A 26,304-nucleotide genomic window follows, 5' to 3' on the forward strand; every position below is an offset into this window, starting at 1 on the left:
TTGATTTCTTTTGTTCCATTTTTTAAATGACGTTTAATATGGCCTAATCGCAGATTACACTAAACAGGAAAATTTGGACGTTTATTTTCCCGATTTGTTTTAAACAGGGTTCTGCGCAACTCAAAACATCGAAACATATGACTTATTATATAATAATTATATAATAATCATAAACTTTATTTCTCCATGGACATAACCTGATTGAATCACATTGTGTATATCTGTGTTTGATTTTGTGAGAAAATTCCAAATTGATATATGGATTCAGATTCAGATCGTGAATTATCATTTAATGGCAATTTATAATAATAATTTATAATTTATGTTAACTTTGCCACCACAAGAGCAAAAAAAATTATACTAGAAAATTGAAGTTCCTGATTTCTCTACGATCACCGTCGAGATTTTGCAATGTTGCCAAACATATGTCCTGTTTAGCTTAACATTGGTAATTATCAAATGGTGCAATCGGTAGAAATTATAAACATCGGTTAATACTAACATTGAATATGGAAACAATGTTTATATATTGAATGGTGCTATTGTCCCTCAAATTTGAGTGGCACGATCAACGTCAAATTTCTCATCAACTTTGAAAATGCTATTTTACATCTACACGTAAAACCACAATTTGCGCTGATCTGTAGTCTCTGAAATATTATTTTTCTCACGTTGTTAACGCGATCAACATGTATTTTAATCTCGGAATTTCTACTTTACATCTAAAAGCAAAATTTCATCTTCATCGAAATCATTGTATGTATTTTAAATATCAGATAAACAAAATTTCGAGCTCTCATTTCAAGGAATCCTCCAGTTGGATATTGATCATTAACGAACTCAACCCAGAGGCAAATCCAGGATTTTTTCACACAGCACAGCACCGAAAGTTATATAGAAGGCAGTCTTTTTTCTATTTTTCAACATGAGTTGCGACGAAGACGAAGGCTCATTGCTCAGAGGTGGGTCGAAAGGAGGGGGCGCGCCCTCTGCGCAACCTCCCCTCCCTTTATCTGCCACTGACTCAACCGCGACATTTGAGATCGAACCTATCCAGAATTTCTAAGTTTTTCTATTTGAGAGTTATCGGGATCTTACCAGCTGAATGTCCACGATAACTTCACGAATTCTATCTTGAATCAATTGTGCAGCATAGGCATTGAGCTTATCTTTCACGTGGCCCCAAAGAGAAAAGGTGTTCACGACGACCCAAAAGTGCTATAGTTTTGCGAACTGTGACAGCAAAATTTTCACCAATATTACAGTGAATTTTTACAATTTCAATGCTTTGTTGAAGGGTGTATCTTTCCATTTTTAGTAATGGCGTAGTTTTTACTTGTCAAATGTTAAAATATCCATTATATTCCTGAAATTTGTCGAGAAATGTGACCTACATCAGAAAGTACCACAAATAAATGATGACCAGTGGGGTATTTCGAAATCAGAATTTCATGGACATATTATGAGTATGATATGACACTTAGGCTTTCTCATTGAAAAAAAAGGTTGGTATCGTGCTTCTCCACTTTCGGACCAGCCTTTAAGAACAACTGACAAGGGTATTTACATTTGTTTCTAAGCATACTTTTTTTGTTATTAATGAATCATAAATAGAATGAAAAAACTTTTGAAACCATTTATTTATTCGAATATTTTAAATCGGGCATATGTGCTCATAATGTTTTTTTGTAAAAATTACATGATGTTTCGTATGGCAAAGTCTTTCGGCGAGCTAACGAATCACCCTGTATATGGAATTTTCTTGTGGTATCTAAATTTGCTCATTGAAAAAATTCTAGAAAAGCACTGACTTGTCTGCAGTAAGGATAGTTTAAGCGCTCATTCTTCTAGTAGGATCTGTTGTTGTAGAAATATTGAGCAGTTTTTTGAAATATTCGAAATTATTATAATACATCTACATCCAATATACAGGGTGTCCAAGAAAATATGAGAAATTTTTCGGATTCAGATAAAATATAAGAAAGATAAGATGACAAGTTCCCATAATTTTTTTTCTTAGTGGCTCTCCCTATGGAGATACGGCCTCCTAAATGACGTCACTGAAAATCAATTTTAGTGGAATAAATTTCAAACTACCAAATGCCAGGGGCAGACTAGGTTGTATTCCTCTCCAGTTGATCTTTTATTGTGATATGATAAGAAACAGATTTTATCGGATTCGATAACATAAACTTAAACTTTTTTGTTCCTTGAAAAACTTTCGTATCTCACTTGTTGCCGACAAAAAAAATTAGAATTCATGGTTCTTTCTGAAAGAAATAAAAATTAATTCCTTCGTTATTTTTTTTTCGAAAACGATTCATTTTATCGAAGATAAACAAAAGTACCTTTTTTTTAACTTAATGTTCAAGCTATCCAAATTTGTTTTTTCCATTCCTTATCATAAAGGGTGTTGAAAATGTATAAGCATTGAAATGTACAACCTAGTCCGCCCCTGGTCAACTAAAAGAGCTAATTTATATTTAAGGGCATTATTTTTAGAGGTCCTCACTACTGTTCTTTAAATTATATTAAGTAGTTTGAAATTTATTCCAGTAAAATGGATTTCCAGTGACGTCATTTAGAAAACCGTATCTCCGTAGGAAGGGCCGCTAGGAAAAAAATGATGGGAACTTGTCATCTTATTTTTTTATGTTTTATCTGAATCCGAGAAATTTCCCACATTTTCCCGGACACCCTGTATAATGCCAATTGAATCTGTTGCTACTGAAATATTAGGTTTTTTAAGCGCTCTTTTTCCAAACCGATCGCTTCATCATTTCTGTTGTTGTTCTCCTGTGACATATTGAGATAATATACCTAATATAGTCAGCATCACTTTTATTGTTCAGCTGCACAATGTGCAGGAGTTATAACAATCTTCAGAGTGTGGATATATTTTTTTTATTATTATATCAATTTAGGAACTCATTGTTCAGTGCACTTAGGCATTGAATTTTATTTTTAATATTTTTGTAGAAAGCATATTATGTTTATATTTTATAAGATAGTATAATTATGTACACCTGTAATTGGGCTTTATGGACATTCTATCCTTTTGAGATAATCAACGAAATGAAACATCAAATTTTGAATGAGTCTTGACTTTGTTATTCCACATCTAAATGCAATTTTTCATTTCGATTGAATTTGTAGCTTCGAAATCATCTGTAAACTATACTTCCAACGGAACCCCTAATCGGAATTTTTTGTCAATTAACGATTTTGCTGCGGCATTCGTCATACGAACCTGAAAATTACAATTTTCTAAGTTATCGGGAGTTATCGATCAAATTCCAAAAATAACAGATATAGTGACAAAATGATATACTTAGCGTTCTCTTCGAGGAACGAGCGCACAAAAAGGAAACAATATAAATTCAGGGTAGTCGGGTAAAAACGTACTAAATGACAATATCAGATCCCAATTATTTACCATTGATTTAAGTAAAAAAAAAATTAAGGAAAGAATATCTTTTGCGACCATTGCCGACTCAAAAATGAAATTATGATGAACGATCTGTTAGGTGAAGGAGCGCTTGAAATCACTTTATGTTTCATCATTTCGCCCTATCCTAAGAAATTCCCTGTATCATTTAAAATATTCTCTTGGGTGTAATTGTGGATGAAATTGCTTTTCTTGGATCGATTACAAAGGTAAGGTAAATATGGGATAATTTCCCGCTTTTTGGAAATGGGCTATTATCAAATAGAATATATGGATATTTCTTGATTGATTTCATACTCTTAAGTTGTCTACTTATGGTTCAAATGTTTTGATGATATTCGGTTTAGTTTTTAAGTGATAACAATCTAAACCAGTCCTATAAAAGATGATAGATGCCTATTGTGTGGGTAAGACGCCGAACCACGATATTTCGATTCATGCTTTAGCTGCAATAGTGAAAAAAAATTAATAAATATTCTGAAAAATCAATATTTGAAGTTTTTCTATGGCAAAATAATCTTTGGTACCTACTGAAATCAAACAGGTATAGATTACTTCTTTGCATTTTTCCTATTCTTTCATATCTTGCTGAACTTCCACAGATTATCTTGGTTTCAATTTTGTTCTGATGTCTTCGTTTTGAAAGATGACATCGATTGTAATAATCACCGTACATCGCGCATGTTTCGTACAACCATTTTTTACACATAACTTACACTGAAACCAATCTACATTTGGAGTTGTCTTCTCAAAATCAGAACAGAAACCTTTATCAGAAGAATCTCACTCATTCAAAAGAGTTTCGGCTGTCGTTGGGGTTTGGGTATTCTTCTTCTTTTTCTTCCACTTTTTTTAGGCTCACAGTCTGTTTTTTTCCAACTCAATCATGCGATTCGTTAGATGTTGAGATCCAGGAGTCTTTCCATCGGTTCCATCGGTTTGGGTATTGATTATTTCTTTTAGTCTCAATTTCTTAGCTTTTGCTTTTGCGTCTTCCTCATGACAACGGGAAAGTTTTCCACTGAAGAAGCATCAGAAGTCAAACTTCCATTCATTTTCTCAGAAGATTCTCTTATCCTCTTCTTCGCCAATTTTCTGGGTGCTACTTTTGAATGGTAAGTTAGGAGTAGCTTCAACACAGAATCTGAGACATTTATTCTTTAATATGGGGATAGATCCCCCTACGACGTCTATCCCATATTTACTCTTCATTATTAGGAATTAATCGAAACCGCATAAAATATTCAGAGGTAGAAAACTGCTTCTGAGATAGATATACATTTTTATATAACTTTTAACCGCAGTTTAGCTCGCATGGTGATTTGTCATATTGTTTGAAAAGGATGAAATATTTATTTCTGCCTCGATGGTATAATTATTAAATATCAATTGGTTATGATTTTCGATATAAAATCGATACCTATGTGACGGAAAAAAAAGGAATACTGCCGTGAAATTTGGTGCGTAGATACATGTAATATAATTACGCACTTGTAGACCACAGAACTGATTATAAATATATATGGTCTTGAAGGACGCAATTGGCCGAACAAGTTTAGAGCTTCACGTCCGTACGTTCCTAATTTTATTGATATTCTGATTGAATTTTCTATGGTACTGACGTCGCTATTAACACGAAATTTTGCACGATGCTTGAAAATATTTCAATCGTTATCTTCATCCCGATCAGATCACGTATCTAAATATTGGGTATAAATTTCTTTTTCAATATTTTTTTTTTATCTATATAGAAGAAATTATCTCTAATTTCGCTTTCAGCGCCACCCCTCATTTTTTTTCGTACTAAATCCTTGCTTCCAATTGCAGGAACGTCCATTGAAATTTAATGCCGCATCAAAATTTTAATCCTCAATTAACGGTACAGATAGCCAAAAGGTTCCTCGTAATGGAGGGTTAAAATTTTAATGACGGCATTAATGAACGTTCCTTTCATGAGTTCTTTACTTTCGGGTCGAATGAAATCAAAAAATGTGGACAGCTGATTAGTACGAATTGATCAGGCTCATAATTCAATTCTTGCATAGTCAAATATTTCTCTATAATTGACCATCTTCTTTCCTTCCATTTAATTGACCCCTGCAAAATTTCATGTTTATCAGATGAGCCGTCTGGGAATGGAAAGGTGTAATAAACAAATTAATAAACTAACAAACAAAAACACCTTCGGATTTATGATATTAGTATGGATTATTTTCATTATTACCTATACCTACTTTTTGGAATATAATAGAAGAAATAATAACCCGTATAACTTATAACGTGCGTTCAATTTAATTCGTGGTCAAGATTGCTGTGGAGAAATAAGAGTTGATTTTCTGTGATAACAAGTAGCGCTTAGCTTGTACCATATATAGTTTCCAGAATCGAAGTATGTACACGAATGCTAGTGATATGGTATATGCTAAGCGCTACTTGTAATCACAGAAAATACAAGTCAATTTTTTTACAGCACTCTCGACCACGAATTTTAAAGAAAGCTTTGTATGTTTTTGATGTTACTTCTGTGATCAATGTGTAAAACACAGAATACTAATATATGAGGAAAGAAAATTCCTAACTAATTAGAAGCAACAAATATGGCGGCATATAGGTATGTTTCGACAAGAAATTTAAACTTTACTTGGGGGCGGGATTTTTGGATTTATTTGGGTACTCAGTGTGCTCCTACTTTTTGTTTTTGTTTTAACCCTAAATGTAAATTCACAGCTTTTATCATAAATCCTGATTCTGTTAACAAAATATATGATTGATTGCCATATTACATAAAAATTAGGGATTGAAAGACGGGTTTGTTCAAAAATATGAATAAGTAATAGACAAACATATCTTGTGAGCATTGAGAATTTTAATTTGTTCCTAACATATCACAAAATTGATTGAAGCAAATCAAAGATTCATTTGAATATTAAAAATTGTTTTTCTAAAATACCTCATCGGTAACAAATTTAAAAAATTTTCAAACAAAATATAAAGTTGAATATTGATCAATTTTGAAGATTGATAAGAACATCATATGAAATGACGCAAAAATTCAACAAGAAATAAATTATGTAGAAAAAATGACCAAAAAATTAAATATGTACCACAAATGAACAAAAAATAAAATATGTACAACAAATGAACAATATCATAGAATTGCCTTATAGATAAAGATCAAAAACAACAACAAAAATCATCCTGCATACAAAAAAATATAACCAATTTCAAACTAGATCTCAATATCTAAAAAACTAAAGGAGATATAATAATAATAATGAACGCCTTTATTGGATATATGCATTCTACTCAGGGGCGAAGTTTAGCAATGCTATTCAACTTAATCCCCGAGTAGGGAAAAAACACAATAACATGATTCACAAATTTACATTTACATTTACATGATTATAATCTCTCTAGATATAAAATCAATTTATTATTTTCTAGTTAACGCTTCAAATAGATAAAACAAATGAATATTTCATACGTAAGTCAGTATTTCAGTTATGGCACATTTTTACGGAAACAAAAATTCGAGTTTTCCGTTAATTTTATCGTTAATGGTTTGGTTTATATGAAACTTACCAAATTCATCTTCAATAAAAATAGGCCAGCAATAAAAAATACTAATCCTTCTTCACTATATGTCATTATATAACAAAACCACCGAAAAATTGGCTTATTATTATCTAATATCTCAAAGAATCTCAATAATGAATCATCGGCTGAAAAGTTTAAGAATTCGTAGTAACTCCATGATTTTAAACTTTGGCAATATCCGCATTGTCACAGAAAATAGTCGCTTCAAGAACAAGATTAGGAACCAATAATTGTTTATCTGTATGAATTAGATATTTGGGAGAAACTGTGAAGTGTGAAGGTGAAAAATATTGTAGATCATTATACTTTTTAAATTTCATGTTTGTGGGTAATAATGCTTTTGTTTTTTTTTTGTAAATTCAATTTCAAATTCTCAGTTTTCAAAATTTATGAATTATTGGACTAAGAGAATCAGTATGATTTAATTACCGACTTTTGTACCAAATTTTGCAAAAGTTTTGTACATTCAGGAATAATCTTCGATTGCCAGACGCCAGACAGGTTTTGGATTCTAACGTTCTGAAACATAAAATGTAAAAATTTGAAAGGCGCAGTTTTGAGATAATTTTTTCGATCGACAAAAAATTTTTATGATTGGAAATAATAATACAAAATATGAGTTAACCTAACATTGTATCTAATTATTGTTATGTTTCTTTTAGTGACATAATTTTGAATCATCCAACAAAAGTTCTTCATTAATGGAATTCATTTCTATATATCCATTTGATACTCCCTTTAACAACTGAGAAAACATAACTTTTAGAGTTCAAAATTGATTTATGGCGGAATAAACTATACATTTACTTTCTCATTCGATAGGTATTCCTTGTGAATTTTCTATTTCAATTCTGAGAATATTCTCTTGATGAATTCATTTGAACACCTTCACATTACATTTTCACACTTTAAAGTGTAATAATATCGACATCAGTGTTGAATTTGAGTAGTTTTTGAGTGAATAGGACTATTAATTTTTTTTTAAGTTATAGTTAATTCAGTATCATCAATGATAAAATATAGTTATCTATTCAGATAAGATATTTTCTGAATATGCCTCAAATAATTTGAATGAAATGGGTCTAAAGTCGCATATCTAACAAATAGTTCATTTTTCTTAAAGAATTAAATTTTTATTGAATTAATTTTTTCCTATGTCACAATAACATAACATAAAAATGTCGAAGATCTTTGATATAAGTTTGGAGTTTGGAATATAGGCCATAAATTAATGTTTGCTTATGATAGGTAGATACCAAATAGGAAACTACAAAATAATGAAAAAGATATATAATTTGTAAGTATCTACCTTCAATACCTTCATTCCATGATATTATTGATATTAGGGAAAGAAAAGGAAAAAAGCATTTCATTTTTATTCTACGATAAAAGTAAACAACATACCTACTACTATTTTTGAAATATTCTACAATTCTTAAAAATAGGTATATTGTGACTACGGCTCCTGCAAAACTTTAATTTGATCGATCAACTCGTTTGAATTTTGATTTAAATTTAGTTATAATTTAAAGGAAAACTAAAATGACCCTGATTGAAAAAAAATTATCGAATTTTAGATCAAACCCACAATTAATTTCAATGAAAGATCAATGTCAATTATAAACAATATTTCTACATTTTGCAATATTTTCACTCCAATTTAGTTTATCAATAATGAGTAGGCAATTACCTAATTTGAAAATATTTTCCTCGCTGCAATCAAAATGCGGAAATATACTAGTTTAACTATGTATAAATACCGTAATTTTCAGGAATTTTTTTTTTGGTATAACTTTTAGTGCTATAGTTTCTGAAGAAAATACATGCTTCAGTCTTCAGGTTAGAATATCATCGAGTGTTTTGAAGAGGATATATTATTTACATTCCAGATTCTTACTGCCCTATATATCTTACGTTGAAACGAAAACGAGGTCGAAGCAAGCTGTGGAATGTCGAACGTATGGCTTAGCTTTCATCAATTGAATATGTCATTCTGTTTCCACTTTCCAGATACGAATATTGAATTGAAAGTGTTACAAACTTGAACGAAATTCACAACTTGAATTTTATAGTCGATAGAAAATGTCTGCCAAATAATATGAAAGACGATATTTTCTGAACTCCTCAAAGCTTTCACTATCTCGACCAATTTATGCAATGAGCAAAAGATTTTGCCTAAGTTCAGCTACTATAACGAATATCGTTCATTATCAAATACTTAATCGAAAACCAGAAGAAGTGAAATGAGCTATTTCTCACTATAAAAAGATAGTTCACTAGCTTTGGAATATTAGCTTCTCCTATAGAAATATCTTTCAAATGTGTAGCTTCTTGAAATGCTCCTGATATTTTAAAATTATAATCAATGAGAAAACTTACATATCGTCCATTTTTTTGAAAGAACACATTTTAAATTTAGTTGTATAAATTGTTGTATGGTTGAATCTTGATATATTTCACATTGCCTCGAAGAATGATGTTAACATAATATTTCAGAATTTGCCTTTTCATTTTATAAATGATTTAATTCATCCGAAGAAGAAATATTAGTATTTTGATACCTATATATGTTATATGTAATTACATATTTACACTGAATAATACATTTTTATTTATAATATATGCGTATTTAACAAGAAAATAGTAGATAAAATGCTATAGCAACTGTTGTAAATTTGAATGATTTAATTCATCCGAAGAAGAAATATTAGTACCTATTTTGATAGTATTTTGATGCATAAGTTATATGTAGTTACATATTTACACTGAATAATACATTTATATTTATAATATATGCGTATTTAACAAGAAAATAGTAGATAAAATGCTATAGCAACTGTTGTAAATTGTCATATCTATACTTAATACCTAGGTAATTACTCAAATCGAAAGTATTTCTTGATGTTATGGATCATGTCATGATTTGATTCGAAAAGTCTCAAGAGCTTAAGTGTAAGTGCCTACTTAGTTATATATTTTATTTACTGAGGTTGAATTGTCAAATTTGCACAGGTGATGAGGTTTTTTCTACATTTTATGTCATTTAGTTTGTTTATTGTGTTCGATATTGTCAGCTCACCTCAATTGTGTTTTACAATGAATACAATATTGGACAAATAATTATGTCGTGAATGCAAATGAAATGTCGTTTTCTGAAGCACTGAAAAACTTTAAAAAGACCGGAGACAAAAAAATACCAAATGAATTCGTATGGAACTCGATAATAAATTTTTACATTTTAACAAATCCTGTCTGATTATCATAATATTCCCGTGATATAGCTTCATCCGAATTTTTTGTTTTAACAAAAAAAAAGAAAATGGACAGGAATGACATCTATGGATCTATTTCGGGCTACAGCAAATAAGATCAGTTGGGCCATAGTAATCGCCAACGTCCAATGAGGATGAGGCACGAAAAGAAGAAGAAGAACAAAAATTGAATTGAGCGCCTATACCAACTCGACATAGGTATTGATTTCAGTGCATATATATAGATGAAGGACATACCTATTCCTAATATCAATTTCTCAGCTAGTTTTGATGAATTTGAATTCATTGACGTTCATAAAGGATACCTACCTATTTTGAAATTCGGAGCAATAGAAGACACATTTCTAGGTCAGGAAGCTCAGGCATATAGGTACGCATATTTTTGTATCTTACGTGTTTTAAAATCGCATATCAATCTACTTAATAAGTTTTATAGTTATATATCTATATCTACCTAAGTATATCTATTTCAATATTCTGAAGTAGGAAAGTATAGGTAGGTAATAGGCTTTGAGTTTGAGTATAGAATATACTCTACCTACTTATAGATCTAGGTTGGCCCAATTGTATTAGGAGTTTACCTGCCTGTAGGTAGGTACCTAGATTCAGGTAGCTACCTAGATGTAGGTATAGTATATCCAAAGTCACTTGAATCAGTCCATATAAACTCTTGGCTAGATGTCCTTTTGAAGTGGATACCGCGATCCGCTAAATACCGGAGTTTATTGTTTATTCGAAAGTATTGTTGGACTGTATATTCACTGGCCAGACTGGCCTCAAAGGAATTTCTGGAAACTTGGATAAGCCTTGTATAATCGAACTATTCTGACTTCCTGCAAGTCACTTTTGATATACTATAACTACCTTCCAACTACTTAAGAAGGGATTGGAGTAGGTTAATGATAAATGAAGTTATCTACCTATGGTTTCGGCACTGTACATTTTAGTCTTTATAGGCAGCTTGCTATTAGATAAATATACTTTCATATCTATCACTCTAAAGGATGATGATAAGCATCAAAAATTTAGATAAGGTAACTATCTAGGTACCTATAGTTGGGTAGATTTTGGCTGGTACCTAGAAACCACCCTGTATGTGCATTCTTCCAGGATTTTCCGACTGAAACAGCCTATTAGGAAAACAATTCTTTATGTGTAGGTTAGGTATCAGTTGGTGTTTCTGATTTCAGTTAGAAAACAGAAGTTAATAAAAAAAATTTTTGACATATCGAGAGAGCAAATGTTGATAGATAAATCAAATCGACATCCTAAATTTGCACTTTATGATTGTAATACCAAAATTGCTCTATTTGACATCAGAATAAATTTCAAAAATCATTATTTTTCATTGATGCACCGTAAAAATCACCCATAAATTAGTCTGAAAGCGAAATGGCGATAGAAGCCATCTTGATTGTCCTCCTCACCTCTCCCGCACCTCCGACTTTGCCATCTTCCACGGCGAATTTCGGCAATTTCCCTGAGGAAAATGTGCACCTTTTAGTTTTCAACTTGAAGAGGAGCATTCAATCTGTCAAGATAACTCGACAACGAGGGTGGTTGTTGTCGAATTTGGGCTAAAAAAACATCATTTTGGGATCCCCATGGTCAAGTTGGCGAAATTGCGTTTTGCGCCTGTGTGAATGACGTCAAGCATTCTGTCCTTGTTCTACTCGAAGCATTAGCACGCTGCGATGTGCTACACGTTTGTCCGTGGGTTGCTATGCGGGACATTCACGAAACTCGCCAGTAAGTCAACAGTTGCTTAACAGATAGTTCGACTGCTGTGTTTTCTACTTGTTGCTACGACCGCTAAACCGATACCCCACCACCTCCTAACTACGAATTAACGCAGTGAAATAATACGCAGAATTTTCATAACCTTGCTTGTTCACCCTTGATTTTGTCGATATAGGTAAGTGGCTGTGTTGATTTCATGTGTTTTTCACAACTGGTATATGTTATTCTTTAACCTCGATAACTGTCATCGCGAACTTTTTTGCGTATTAGTTTCTCGCTCGTATGGCGATATACGTCTTTTGCTTTGGCGAATACTTACCACTGGATTATTAAGTGCAATTAAATGTTTTTGCGATTGTTTTTGTCATTAAAAACATGCATATCACGTCGTCCATAAATGATCATTTCGAAAAGTCGTCAATTTGAGTGCAATATTTTCGTTCTAGTAGAGTATGATCGTAAAATGAATTCGAATAAAATTCAAACTCAAGGTTTCGGAAATTTCGCTACAAATTTTTCATTTGGACCATTTTAGAGAGAAGGGATAATATTGGTGTTGGTGGGATGCAAAAAACGTTTAAGGAGGATTCCAAAAAGACGAAGTAGGATTGTTTAAGGAGGTTGTGAGAAAACTATGCAGAACGGTTAATGTCCGCTTCTAAAAACGTACTGTCTGGGTCAGACAATGTCCGAATTCTTCTTAGAACCGTAATCGTTCAGTCGCAAAGGTCTAGGAACTCTATAGATTATAATTGTAATAGATGTATGTGTTTGTGTGGGGGAGCTACGTCTGGCACATTGGGGCACCATTTAGGAGAAAAGTTACACAGCTGAAATTTACCAGTCATTGACGATCCGCGAATTTTTCGATGAGGACGCCATATCCCACAGTCGAGGCCGAGTCCGTCCACTTGGTCGATGTGCTTCTTCAATAAGTCATTACGATAGATTGATAAATATGCGTGTTCTACCAAAATTCCTCAGGAGTGATATTAAACGAGTTCAACACAGGATTTGCCATCGGTAGATTGAGGGAAAAAGTATCAAATTTTCCCGGAACAGTGCCTCGTTTGATTTCAAATGGAAATGTCATTGCTGAGGTCATTGACCTCGAACTGAAAGCTATCGTAGAAATGCCGATTTATGTGACACAGTTTCGGTGGTGATTAGAGATAAGGTTCCTAATTACGGGCCTTACGTGGAAGTCGAACGTTCCATTTAAGAGGAATCGCTGATATTATTCCTGCAATACCGGAGTTCAGGCATTTCGTATGTTATGCATAGCCGATGTGCCCTAAATACCCAGGATAGACGTAATATATTATGCAATCTACTGCCCGACATAGAGACATTATCAACAGAATAACTAGGGTCATGCCATTGAGTATTCTCCACTTCCGCTACAGTAAAAAAAGTCAATGAATGGAGTTGAATGGATTATGCCATTACTTCAACACGTGTTTGTGGAGATAGTAGCGATGGGACAACCACTTATCTTCCTTTGCCATGAAGAAAATGAATATGACGACTGTGAGCAAATTTATAGAAATACATATCGCCAAACGGAACAATTCGATTTTGCGATAACTGGGTAAGTGATGCTAATTCTTCAATAATTTGGTTCAGTCAAGAAAAGAATGTATTTGTAAACTATCTTATTCGCAAGTAGGTTTGAGCATTGTATGTCATTTAGTTCATCTTAAGTTTGTTTTACGATTTTTAAAATGATCAGAAATATCGAAGGAAGAATATACCTCTAATTTTTCTTCGCAAATAGAATTTAGTGTGCCAAAGCGATGAAAATATAACTATCTTAACCTTAGTAGAAAAAGACCAGATTTGTGGAAACAAAACTGTTGGATTTCCCATCTCGAAAAAAAATTGCTGTTGATAACCTCAACAAACACTGCCAAACAAATCTTGTATTTCCTTAATGTAGTTCCAGCTGACATTTTTCTCTTTCTCAAACAAGCATTATCACTTCAAGGTTACTGTTTTGAACCGATAGAAAATTAAAAAGAACATTGGTTCATGAATTTGAATTATTGTATGCTGAAGTATACCTATATTTTCACGGAAAACACTTCTTTGAATGTTATATCATAAATTTGTAGTAATGAAAGACAGATTTTGTTTTTATCGATCACTTTCCAATACTTTCTTGATATAGGTGGGTTGCATTATTCCCTTTAGTTCTCCTTTTCCTTGTTGGTTTGAAATCTTCAAATTAGAGCTCTAGAGCATATCTCTTTTCAGGGACTAGAATGTCTTTCAGTAAAAAGATTCTAGCTTGAAATTATCATGAATTTGGAAGCCATAATTTGAAATCTATGCTATGTTCACAACCTAACAGTATCATAGTTTTGTATTCCTGAAAATTGTATTCGACCATCGAAAAAAATAAGTCTGAAAAAAAACTTCGAAGCACGATATCAACTATAAGCTGTTTTCATAAATGAGGATTTCATTTATTTTTCCTGGTAGAATTCTTGAAAAAAATTTCCACAATATCAAAATCTTTTAAAGAAACATCAAACGCTATAGTCTAAACAAGAGAAAAAGTTATTAACTGTAAAATAGTTATAGTCTAATTTTTCCTGATAGCATTCTTGAAACAAAATGTCCACAATATCAAAACCTTTTAATAAAACGTCAAACGTTGATCAACAGAAAAAGTTATTGACTGTAAAGTAGTTATATGTAATAGTGAATACTCACCTTTGAAACTGAACTTTGATACCACTGTAAGGATGTCGTTGCTTCAGATATGTTAACATACGAAATATCACTGCGATCATTATTCGTATTAAAATTGAAAAACACTACAAAACGACTATTTCAATTCAATTGAAATTTTATTATTCATTTTAATTCGGTCCAAATTCCCAATCGGTTAATTATTTAAAATTTCACAACTGCAGCAACGATTAGGTAAGGTATAGAAGGACTTTGGGTTGAAAAATCTTCTCGGAACTGAATCTTATTCCTCAATTCTTTCAGACCTCATTCTTTATATTGTTTGAATATTTCAACCGACTTTTTAGTGAATTTCATATAAATAGTTCTTTTTGATTTCCAGAAAATCATTTTTTGTATCTACAGAGTCAAAAATATAATCTGTAGAATTTAACGAGGACTACCTAGAATTTTTTTTTCATGGATTTTTGTAGAATATTTATTATAATTGATTATTAAATTGTAGTTTTTGTATATATCTTGATTGAAACTATTGATTAATATTATAATGATGGTGTGAATACTCGATCCATAATGTCCTAGATGTGTTCAGAGGGTAAAAATTGGGAGATCTACAGGACCAGAGCAACAAATCGATTTGATTGTCTTCAAAATAGGATATCATAATTTTGTGGTCGCGAATTATTTTGTGGAAAAATTGGGTTTGTGCATACCCATATATAATGCAGAATATATGGCACAACCATCTACTGGCAGTCATTTTGCCTCTGATGCAAAAAGCTTCCAAAAGCGATAGCCTCAAACAAAAATTCCAACAGTGAAGTGCACATGCATCTCTATAGAAAATTATCATAAGAATCTCTTATTTCACCACGCCGCCTTCTCACTTTTGTACGGTCATCATTCATGACCAAACATATAATATGGAATCATCACTAAAGTCTTTAATGATGAACTGAAATATTTAGTGATGAACTGGAAACTTCAGTGATAAAATGAATTATTTAGTGATGAACTGAAGTCTTTCATGATAAACTGAAGCCTTTAGTAACCAACTAAAGCTTTAAGTGATGAACTAAAGTTTTAAGTGACGAACTAAAGTATTTAGTGATGAACTATAACATTTAATGATGAATCCAGATTCATTGGAGACAATCAAGTCTTTCATGATAAACTGAAGCCTTTAGTAACCAACTAAAGCTTTAAGTGATGAACTAAAGTCTTTCATGATAAACTGAAGCCTTTAGTAACCAACTAAAGCTTTAAGTGATGAACTAAAGTTTTAAATGACTGACTAAAGTATTTAGTGATGAACTATAACATTTAATGATGAATCCAGATTCATTGAAGACAATCAAGTCTTTCATGATAAACTGAAGCCTTTAGTAACCAACTAAAGCTTTAAGTGATGAACTAAAGTTTTAAGTGACGAACTAAAGTATTTAGTGATGAACCATAACATTTAATGATGAATCCAGATTCATTGAAGACAATCAAGTTCATTTGTTACCTTGGTTCTCTAGATCTTTCATACGCATTGAACACCTCCAAGACATTATGCGAAAAAGTTTACTCCATCATCCAAAGTTTTTAGCGTCACTTCGGCATAGTCTGGAATGAGATACCTCAAGAGAATTTTAGATTTTAGGGAAGTTTCATTGCTCGCAACCTCGTTTTCCTTTGAGCTGTTCTCATCATTGCCTCAAGAGGATAAGAGATAATCGCATTAGGAGTACGAGTCTTTAAGTGAATAAGACATCGAAAAAAATTATTAACATTCGTCATTTTTTTCAAAAGGTTGAATTTTTCTGAAATACAATTAAATTTAAACAACACAAGATATTCAAGAATATCAAAAGTTTTTGTAATAAATTCACCATTAATAGATATTTATCGATGTCACTAAAATATGTCATACTGATATTATTATTTTTAAAATATTATAGTAAGGGAGTTCCTTCGTTCTCCATGGTTTATTATTTCCATCTTTTGAAATCGTTGAGGAAAAATGTTCGAAACCCCAATAAAATTCTCATTTTCGATTTGGTATGCATAAAATTAAAAAAAAATCATAACGAACAAAAATTATCATTCGAAAACTATTTGAATTCGCATTGAAAACGTGATGATAACGATGAAACTAATTATAGTATTTTTCCCCCAGGGATTATAGTATTTTTCCCAAAGGATCTACAGTCGAGTGTAAAAAAAAATTTCGATTCCTCCAGTGAACCTTGTTTTTTACTAACGAGTCGCTTTTTATAGATATTGGGATATCTCATGAGATAAAAAATCAATAAAAATATATGCAAGGTTTCTTACATGAGATGCATCCAGTGGGTGTGCCAATAAATGGAGAACATGTTATGTACATCACATTATCCACCTATTCTTCTTTGAAATGCCTGCTTACACAAATGAAGCAACATCGTTTAATTCAAAATATGGTTGGATAATTAAAGTCAGAAATCACTGTTGATAATTCGAATCATTTCTCGGTGTGATAAAGGAGTGTGGGAATTTCTCACGTCTACACATACAATTTAGAGGAAAGGGAAGTCCGACGTAAAAGTGACAACAAAATTAGATAATCCGGTTGCAGTCTGTTCCATATTTTATTGTTTCAGGGTTAATGAATCAAAATTCTTTGTGTTCATTCACGGGAATTTCGCCCACACTACGAAATTGCAAAGTAACTTCACGATGGGCAAAAAGTTGCAATTTTCACTTAGAGTTCATTGTTTTATCATCACTTCAACAATTTTGAATTAATTGAATTGAAATTGTTTTCTGTAATGATTTTTTTTAATTATTACTGGTAAGATTTAACCGTTTAATAATTAAATATTAAGGATTTTTCTATATTTATTGAAATTCGTTTTCGTCCAAAATAGAGATCTTAAAACTTTATGAAAAATCGTTGTCACTTTGAATAGCCTCTATTGAATATTGTTTGACGCAACTAGTTAGCCATGCAGAAAAGAGGGACCTATCTTGTTGGACTTAAAAACTGAAAGGTCCATTGTTTTGGAGATACAGTCTTATTAAACTTTTCTGCTGAGTTATTTAAAATTATTGATATTGTCATTTGTTTTTCTCCATATTCTCTGAATAGAAATTTGTTTTTCAATCTCAATATATTTTGCATTTTTAAATGTCATATCTCTTATTAAAATTTCATCTTTTTTCAAAAATTCTCTTGATCTATCATTGGATTCTAGTTGCATTTATATATGTGCTGAATCCCTTGACTTCTTCAGTTTGTTCGACTTGCCACCAAAAGATATCTCATTCAGCAAAATATATTCCCCCTCAGTAACAACAGGCTTGTATTAGGTTGTTTCATACAGAATTCTAATCGCCCTAACATATCTCATCGAACATTTTTCGGTTTGGTGTGCCAAATTTTGAGATGCTTGTTATTATAACTGCTATTAATACAGGCCCCAACTCAGTGAAATCGTTTTCAGAAATTCATATGCAGGGTGAACATTTTCAACTGAACAAAGAAATCCAATTTTTTTCTCAATACTTGGCTGGAATTTTCTGCCATCTATTCACAATCGACTGAATTCTTAATGTCTACCTAATACCATTCAGAAGTTATTCACGTGTATTCTCATCGAAAACAGTTCAATCACCATTTATCTCCAAAACTATGATCTGAGATGTTTTCGATCTCTGTCTACGAGAAAGATTCGGAAAGATAATTGATGCTAACAAAAATTAACGTTATTGTTACTATCATTGAAATGTTAAAAATGGGCACTAATAATTGTTTTTTCATTTAAAAATCATTTGTGAAGGACAACTTCTAATCTTGTATACTTAACTCTTCAAATTTCTTCTCTTAAAATTTTCATCTCCCAAAAATTCAGATAGTGAAGTTAGTTATAATTTCACAAAAGCATGAAAATTGAAATTTTCTCTTCAAATTCCATGGCTCTGTTTCTGGACGAAGCTTTGTATCAGGTTAAGAGAACTCCTGCATTTTTAGCCGGATTTTATAATTCTATCATTGAAATACAACTATTTCAACAATTATATCAGTCAAAAGAAAAAATGAAATTATCCAAAACTACAAGTTCAAAAATTACTAAGAATCGAATAAATCAATCAATACAAAAGATGACTTATGTTTTGCGATTTTTAATTTTATACTATTTTCCTCTTCAGAGTTGTTAAGCCATAATGTTAATTTAATATTCATATTCAAAAACCAAGTATAAAATATTTTAAATTTTATAATTTATAAAACTGTTAAAGAATGAAACCACTGAAGCATTCATGTTTTTTTCATTCAATATTTTTATTCCATAATTTCAAATACCTATCAAAGCGAAATTATGTAAATTCTCATTTGAAATATCATATATTATTTTTCGATATTATGTGACTGTTCTTCAGTTTGCTAGAGATTGAATTCTTCATTTTGATCCCTCAATTCGAAGCGTTCACGTACAGTTGACTGATTGTTTTATTGAAAAACGGGCTAAAGGATATCAAAACAAATTTTTACCGAGCGATAGATTCCCATAGAGTTTACTCATTTCAGCAATATACAACCATCCGGTGTTGCAACACCGTGGCGTCTTGAAGTCTGTATTCCATAACAGGAAAATGATTTTGCCATAGTAAATGGCCTTATTAATCGAAATGTTACGGCTGATGATCATGAATCAGTTCAATAGCTGTTAATTTTTCAGACGGACTAACAATCTTCAGTCGCCAACTCAAACCATATCCTACCTTGGGAAAACCGCGTTGAGAACAAATTAATTGATATGCTTCTTAACCATTGTTGGTTGTATAATATATTTATAATATCATAGTGCATATTAATTTGAGCATAGACACAACCGTATACCATTCGTATGAGTCATTTCACTATTTTTGTAGTGTACAATTAATTGTGAAAGTGAGTGTGGGAGGTAGTATTTTTGACCCCTAAACTAATATTACATGAAGTGTATCATTATGGTTCCGCTTTTGGACTAACTATTAGCGAATTTAACTGTTAGAAGCAAATTGTTAATGTTTCTAATAATAGCTTGAAGGTATCGATATTTCCTGAAAAAGGAAGAATAATTGAATTTGATACGAAATTATAATGGAAATTATGCTTTAGGAAGATATACTTTTAATTGTGATACAAATTCAGTTTTGAAAAGACAGGAGGAAGGTGAGAAAAAATTAATCTCAGCCAGTATACTCTGGAAACACTAATTTATTCAGCTATTTAGAAAATATCAATAATCGAAATAAAATAATTTTTTTTATATTTTTCCTCCAATTCCATACTTCCACTACACACAACATAATGCTTTGAACTATTAATTTTTCGACACGTTTTTTTTCTTGTTATTTTTTCCAAAAGTATGGAATTAAGGTTCTTCTACCCTTTGCTATTCTTTCTTGAATTTCATCTCTACTATTTCCATCTTTATTGTAAAGATACTTCGCAATGTTCAAGTTTTTTATAGATCCGTTTTCCAGATATGGGTTGCTAGCTACGATTAAATATACCTATTCATAGGTTCCTTGTGAGACATAAGCAGAGGTTTACTGTTCCTTCAATTTTCTGACCATATATCTCCATTCTGCTGATACTCTGCAATTGCGATCTGGTCATCTGCAAAATCAAAAATATACAACATAGGATCCCCCTCTTTAGGTCTTGTATTTTTTCATTTGCAAATCATTGGAATCATTCTGAAGCATACCATTTTTACTAAATTCCCACTCTAAATACTACGTAGCAGCAATAGATGTAAGCTACAACGATTAAAAGGTATTACCACCACGTGGTTTCTCGAGTGTCAGTCAAACTTTGGTACCCATTCACTTCCTCTCTGGCGCTCCTGCGATGACCAAACTTTGTAGGGTGTACGAAGTTGTACATTCACTTCATCTTCCCTCTTTTTTTGAAGCAAATAGGTAGAGGGGAGCACTCTACGACAACTTTTACGAAATTATAGTTTTACCTCTTTTGACATGATTTTTGGTAGGTTTTTTTTCAACGAATAGTTTGAAAATATATCATTGCTTTGTACAAAGTACATCCCATCAATTTTTTTCCTAAAAACGAACAGTTACCAAACTTATTTTAAATTCTTCATTCGTATAACAAAAAAATTTACTTTCATCTATGTAGATTATTCTTTAAGAAAATTATGTGAAGAACTCAATAAAATCGGTGATTTGTAAAAAGAAATATCTCTAATTTCGTTTTGAACTGAGCTTTCATGGGGTGGTGTTCCCTCTTAAGTATCTTCATTGGCCTTCAATGAAATGGTAGCCTTGCACGTCGTTGGATTTTTCTGCCTAAAATGTCGTTGGACTTTTTTGTGGAAGTTAAAAAAACATTAGTCGTCCTGGAAACATCGGAAAAATATTTTCATTTTGCAAAGCATTTTAATGCATCATATTGGACGAGCAAATCGACCTATGGAATTATTAAAATTAATGAACCTCCCTCAGACTGTATGAATCATTGAGCACAAATTGTAATATACTAGTTTGAAAATTTAGTAAGGACTACGAAACTTGGGATCACTGTACCAGTTCAATAATAGGAAACAAAGTATGTCTCTTATTCCATTTAATTTCAACTATTATTTGGTAACGCACTACTGCATCCAATCTTTGTGAGACCTCTCAAAAGTTTACAGCTTGTGAGTTAGGAGGAAAAACCACCACGTTCAAAACGAAATAAGAAATATTTTTTCCTTCAAATCACCGATTTTTATTGGATTTTCTCATAATTTCTTTGAACAATAATCTAGATTGTAGTATTTCAATTGTTGTAATGTGGGAATGAAAAAAAAATAATAATTTCGGTAAGTTTTCATTTTTCGCAAAAGAATTGATGATATGGTATCTCTACAAAGGACTGATGCATTTTAAAAAACCTACAAAAAAAATCATTACGAAAGAGTCTAATTTTGTGATAATTTTCAAAAAGACTCGTAAAATACTTCCTTTCCTAAGTTGAAACTATCGTAATATTCTTTACTTCTACTGATGATTCAATCGTTTTGGCAACACTGTTAATTATTTTTGTCTTCTGCCCTGGTCAAATATTGACAGATTACAAGAATGTCACGTGATGGTGTTCCCCTTGAGAGAATCAGTTATGCTCTGTATAAGTTTTACGCTTAAACTTTTTTTACCCAACAACGAATGGTGGGAAGGTACACCATAATTTCGTTCCTGGTCCGGGAGTCAATCTCCCTACCATCCTCAGGATGCGGTTCTTAATTATCAGATCAAGAGGAGTAGAAGGAGTTGATTTCTGAACTATAAAACTTATATCTACAATATTAAATTGTCCTAATTCCTAATTGGAAAAAATAAAACCAAAACCGGATCTCCTGGTTGAGTTTGGCAAACCTTTTAGTTCTATGAAGGTCGGGCTCTTTGAAGATGTCAGATATCGCTCACTGGAACAACAAAATTGTTGACATTTTTTCGTGCTGATGAATGCATTTTGATTTCAGACGAATATTTTCATTCAGCTCCATTCAGTTCCTCGAAATAACTAAATTTTATGATCTCGTGTACAGAGAAACTATAAACATAAGTCATTCTCATGGTGACTACCATGGCTGATTCATAAAATTTTATGGAAACTTCTAATGCGTCATCAATGAATGGAGTGTATGCAAAACAAAATTTGTGAAAAATCTTAAATGAGTCATAACAACAAAGTATGTGGAATAAACAGATTATCGATCCTCTCATCCAATGATGATAAATCGAGTAATGGAGAATAGTTTCAAAGTTCATCTTTCGGTATTGTAGATGGATCTAGATATTGGAATGAACTAGAAAGGAAAGAAAAGAATTCGAAAGAAAATTAATTATAATTATTCTTTCAAACGAATGGTCTAAGTGTTTCAAGTTTATTACTTAGTCTTAAATTATAAATTAGTGAAAAATAATATCATATGAGCATGTCGTTCCAAGCATTTGGAAAATTGGCCTTTGTTCGGTTTAAAAGTGATGTAGTTCAAAGTTCAATCAGTTCCGTGAATATAAACTGTTTTAAGTACCTACCCAATGGTATTTTTTCAATTTGTGCATTTTACTATCGTGTTAACGTATTTTCATATGCAGATTCGTATGCAATAATAATAATAATTTATTTCACCAAATTCGACAATACAAAATCATGATATGGTCTCTACGCGAGCTCAAGAAAGCTCTTTTAAGAGTTCTTAAACTGTTAAAGTTATGATGAATAAAAATTACTTTCAATTTTTCATATTCCACTCCCTGTAACTCTGCAATGAACGATTTCTGCAGAAAAAAAATAGTCTTATTCATTTTTCCAGGGAAATGTTCAGTTTCAATTTGGTCTGAAATAAATATATGAGGAAATAAAAAAAATGAACATTTTTTATTTTGTGCTGTGTATTTCCGTGAGATATATCTATTTCGAAATCTTGAAATATACATGGTAGATCATGTTCAAATGATACTATCCACGCTTTTCCATCAGCCCACATCACATGTAATGGTATACTGAACCTTCACAAATTCCATTAGTACCAACTTCCGTTCTCAATGCTGTTTCACATGAACGTGTGCTTCTATATCAAGTATCGAATTAAAATATATAATTCTGTTTCACGTGCTTTCTTAGAAGAAATTATTTTATATTTCCACGAATGGAATTTATCATGAGTCGAGTGGAATTCGTTTAAATTCGCTTTCGAGAATAATATAATACTAACAAAAAAATGATTCAAGTGATACAATTTTTTTGGATAGGTTGAAAAGTAGAAGTTTCTTTAACGAATAACAAATTTTTCCTTCTCCACAAAAAACTAGGTTCCCAAGCAACTTAATAGCGAAAACAATAATTTCAAATTAGTGTAAAATGTGAACTACTATATTTGAAGGTCAATCCCCACTTTTTTTTTCTTATGTGAATTCAATGATTGAATAAAAGTTCTATAGATATTACTTTAATCCTTAAGGTTTCTATTCGTTTTATAGTCGAGATTCTCACCAAGTTCCTTATAGTCTTGCTTTTCTCCGTGACTGGCGCATTCGTCATTTTGTAACGAGAATACTAAAATTTTATTCAATTCAACGACATGATGAAAATTTTCTAATTATTTTGTTCTTATGAATAAACCCTCGGAGTCTTTTCAACACACCTCAATATTTTGTTATTAAATACTAAAGACGAATAACTCTGTCGCCACATAGCTCTTGTCATAATTTTTGTATAAGTTGTGAAATTAAACTAAAAAATATTCGTGTTCCATACATAATAAGATGAATGATGTGTGCAAATACTTTCCATTTATTATTAGTTTATTTGGATTCCATGGTTGATTATTTGTTGGTGGAAATCAATATACATAGGAAATGTATATACATATTAAAGAAAAAGGTGCCAGCCAATTATTAAATGTGAATGCTATAGTTTTTTATTCTCAATAAAAACAACTTCAACAGAGTTTCGGAAAGGTTTCAAATAGGCCAAGAAGATCTTTTAGGATGTGGGGAACAACAATTCATTAATTCAGTCCTAATTCAGGTCATACCTTTGTGTCAATATCTGATTGTTTTTTTCACGATCTTATAGCTTTCCAAGTATGTGAAAATTCCAAACTGATATATTTTTCTTTTGAAAAATTCTGAATGTTCAAATGATCTCGAATTAACTGTTCATGCTCATAATAATCATTTCATTTCTCGCTTTGGTGGATGTATCAACATGGAGTGTACAATCAGTACTGTTAAATATTTGATTGAGTCTGATATGACGTGTATGTTGAAAGTACTACGAAGGAATTACCATGACTTCCATATTTGCCACTGTATTGGAGTAAGTTAAAAACTTGTATTACGAAGACCTTATTAGGTTGTTTAATTTCGTTACTTTCCATATATTAGCCGTCGTTTCAAGGTGGGCGCGCCTATACTATGCAAAGATCGAAAATTGCTGCGATAAAGGATTTACTACTAAGTTACAAGTACTACACGCAGTTGTGATCGAAAAATTGTATTCCTCTTTGATGTCTTCTCAATAAACTATGCCCATAGATCAATTCATCGTCACCGTAATCGTTTCGTAACTAAGTGACCCGAGAGGCCGTTTCCTTCTATTTCATGTTTCCCTTTTTGTTCTGTTTTTTTTCTTGGTTATTTTTTTTTGTCTTAGAGTATTCAATTTTCTTCATATAATTATTCAATGTAAATCATGTTATTGTGTTTTACTCTATTCGGGGGATTAAGTTGACTTCTCCCCTGAGTAGAATGCATCTATCCAATAAAGGCGTTTATTATTATTATGTATACGTTGTTTGGAGAGGGGATCTCAGAATCCCTTAGAGCTAGAAAAAATGAATGACCCATTTTTGGACTTGATTGTTGAGAGAGGTAATTTGGTGAAAACCGCAACTTAATTAGTTCAGCTGTTTTCAAGCTATAAGAGAAAATTGGGGTTGCTATAAACATGAAACAAAAATATTCTACAGGCACTTTATTCAATAGTATCCATTGGTGTAATCATTTGGTTTTTTATTGTAATTAGTATTGAAGTTCTAATACAAAAATGTGTATTTTTTTAAAATAAAAACCATGAAAATTTCTGTAACAAATAAAAACGATGTTAATACGTATCGAACATTTTCAAATTGATAAATTTTGTTCTTATGATATATATAATATGATCAAAGGAAAAAATCTGACGGTGTTAAATCCGGAGACCTTTTTGGCCACCTAATATTTCAATTAATAAACAAACGAACTAAAAATCCAAGTTTGTATATAACCTATCCGTAATGTCCTTAAAGAATTTAAAGTGTGATTTTGATTTTGTTCTGGATTTGAATTGTGGGAGACTCAAATCACTCCGGAAGTCCAATTTGTGAAAGCAATTGAAAAAAATGCTTTAAATTGATCAATATACTTTGAATTCACTCTAATTCGTCCGATTAAATTTTTTGAACATCAATCAGACGATGTTTTTGTATCTCCTTCCGGGAATTCAGGAAGATAGTGAAGATATGGAAAAGGCATTTCTCCCGAATTCACCGCAGGTCTTCTTGCAGAATCTAGATCAGGTCATCTACATTTGTGTCCATTGTTTCTATTTATGCCTTTAGTATTAATAAGACAAAAATAGTAGTTCTTATGATGATTCGACGGTTCTCTCCAAACTATTGCAACATCAAACTTCAGAACTTCCTGTTTCTAAATGTCTACTATCAGAAAAGTTCAACATTTGTTTTTCATTCGAAATATGAGGCCCAAGTTTTATCTTGATCCACCAAATAAATGCCTAAATAGGTAATATAAGCGTTTTCCACAAAATCAGAAATAGTTTTTTGCCTTTGACGTCATTATGATTTTCTTTCATTTCACGCTCGTTCCACTAAACTTAATGCTTAAATTCGATTAACCAGCCCTGCGTTAGTAGGCAAATATAACTTCCGTGAGAAATTATTCAGAGATTTGAAATTTCCTGCTTGGTTAGTTCCGGAATATCCCAATATTTTGATAACAAATTTCCAAGCGAATATTTATTAT

The 26,304-nt window shown here is 31.7% G+C and overlaps 1 long non-coding RNA gene across 1 annotated transcript in view; it reads left to right on the forward strand.

Moving 5' to 3' along the window:
* Positions 1-11,991: 11,991 nt before the first annotated feature.
* The window catches only part of LOC123672970, a 37,396-nt gene continuing 23,083 nt past the window's right edge, over positions 11,992-26,304 (forward strand). Inside the window, exon 1 of the long non-coding RNA XR_006746395.1 lies at positions 11,992-12,232. This is a non-coding gene — a long non-coding RNA (uncharacterized LOC123672970). The remainder of the gene's footprint in view (positions 12,233-26,304) is intronic.

This window comes from Harmonia axyridis, chromosome 2 (genome assembly GCF_914767665.1).
Source record: "Harmonia axyridis chromosome 2, icHarAxyr1.1, whole genome shotgun sequence".
Classification (NCBI taxonomy): Eukaryota; Metazoa; Arthropoda; class Insecta; order Coleoptera; family Coccinellidae; genus Harmonia; species Harmonia axyridis.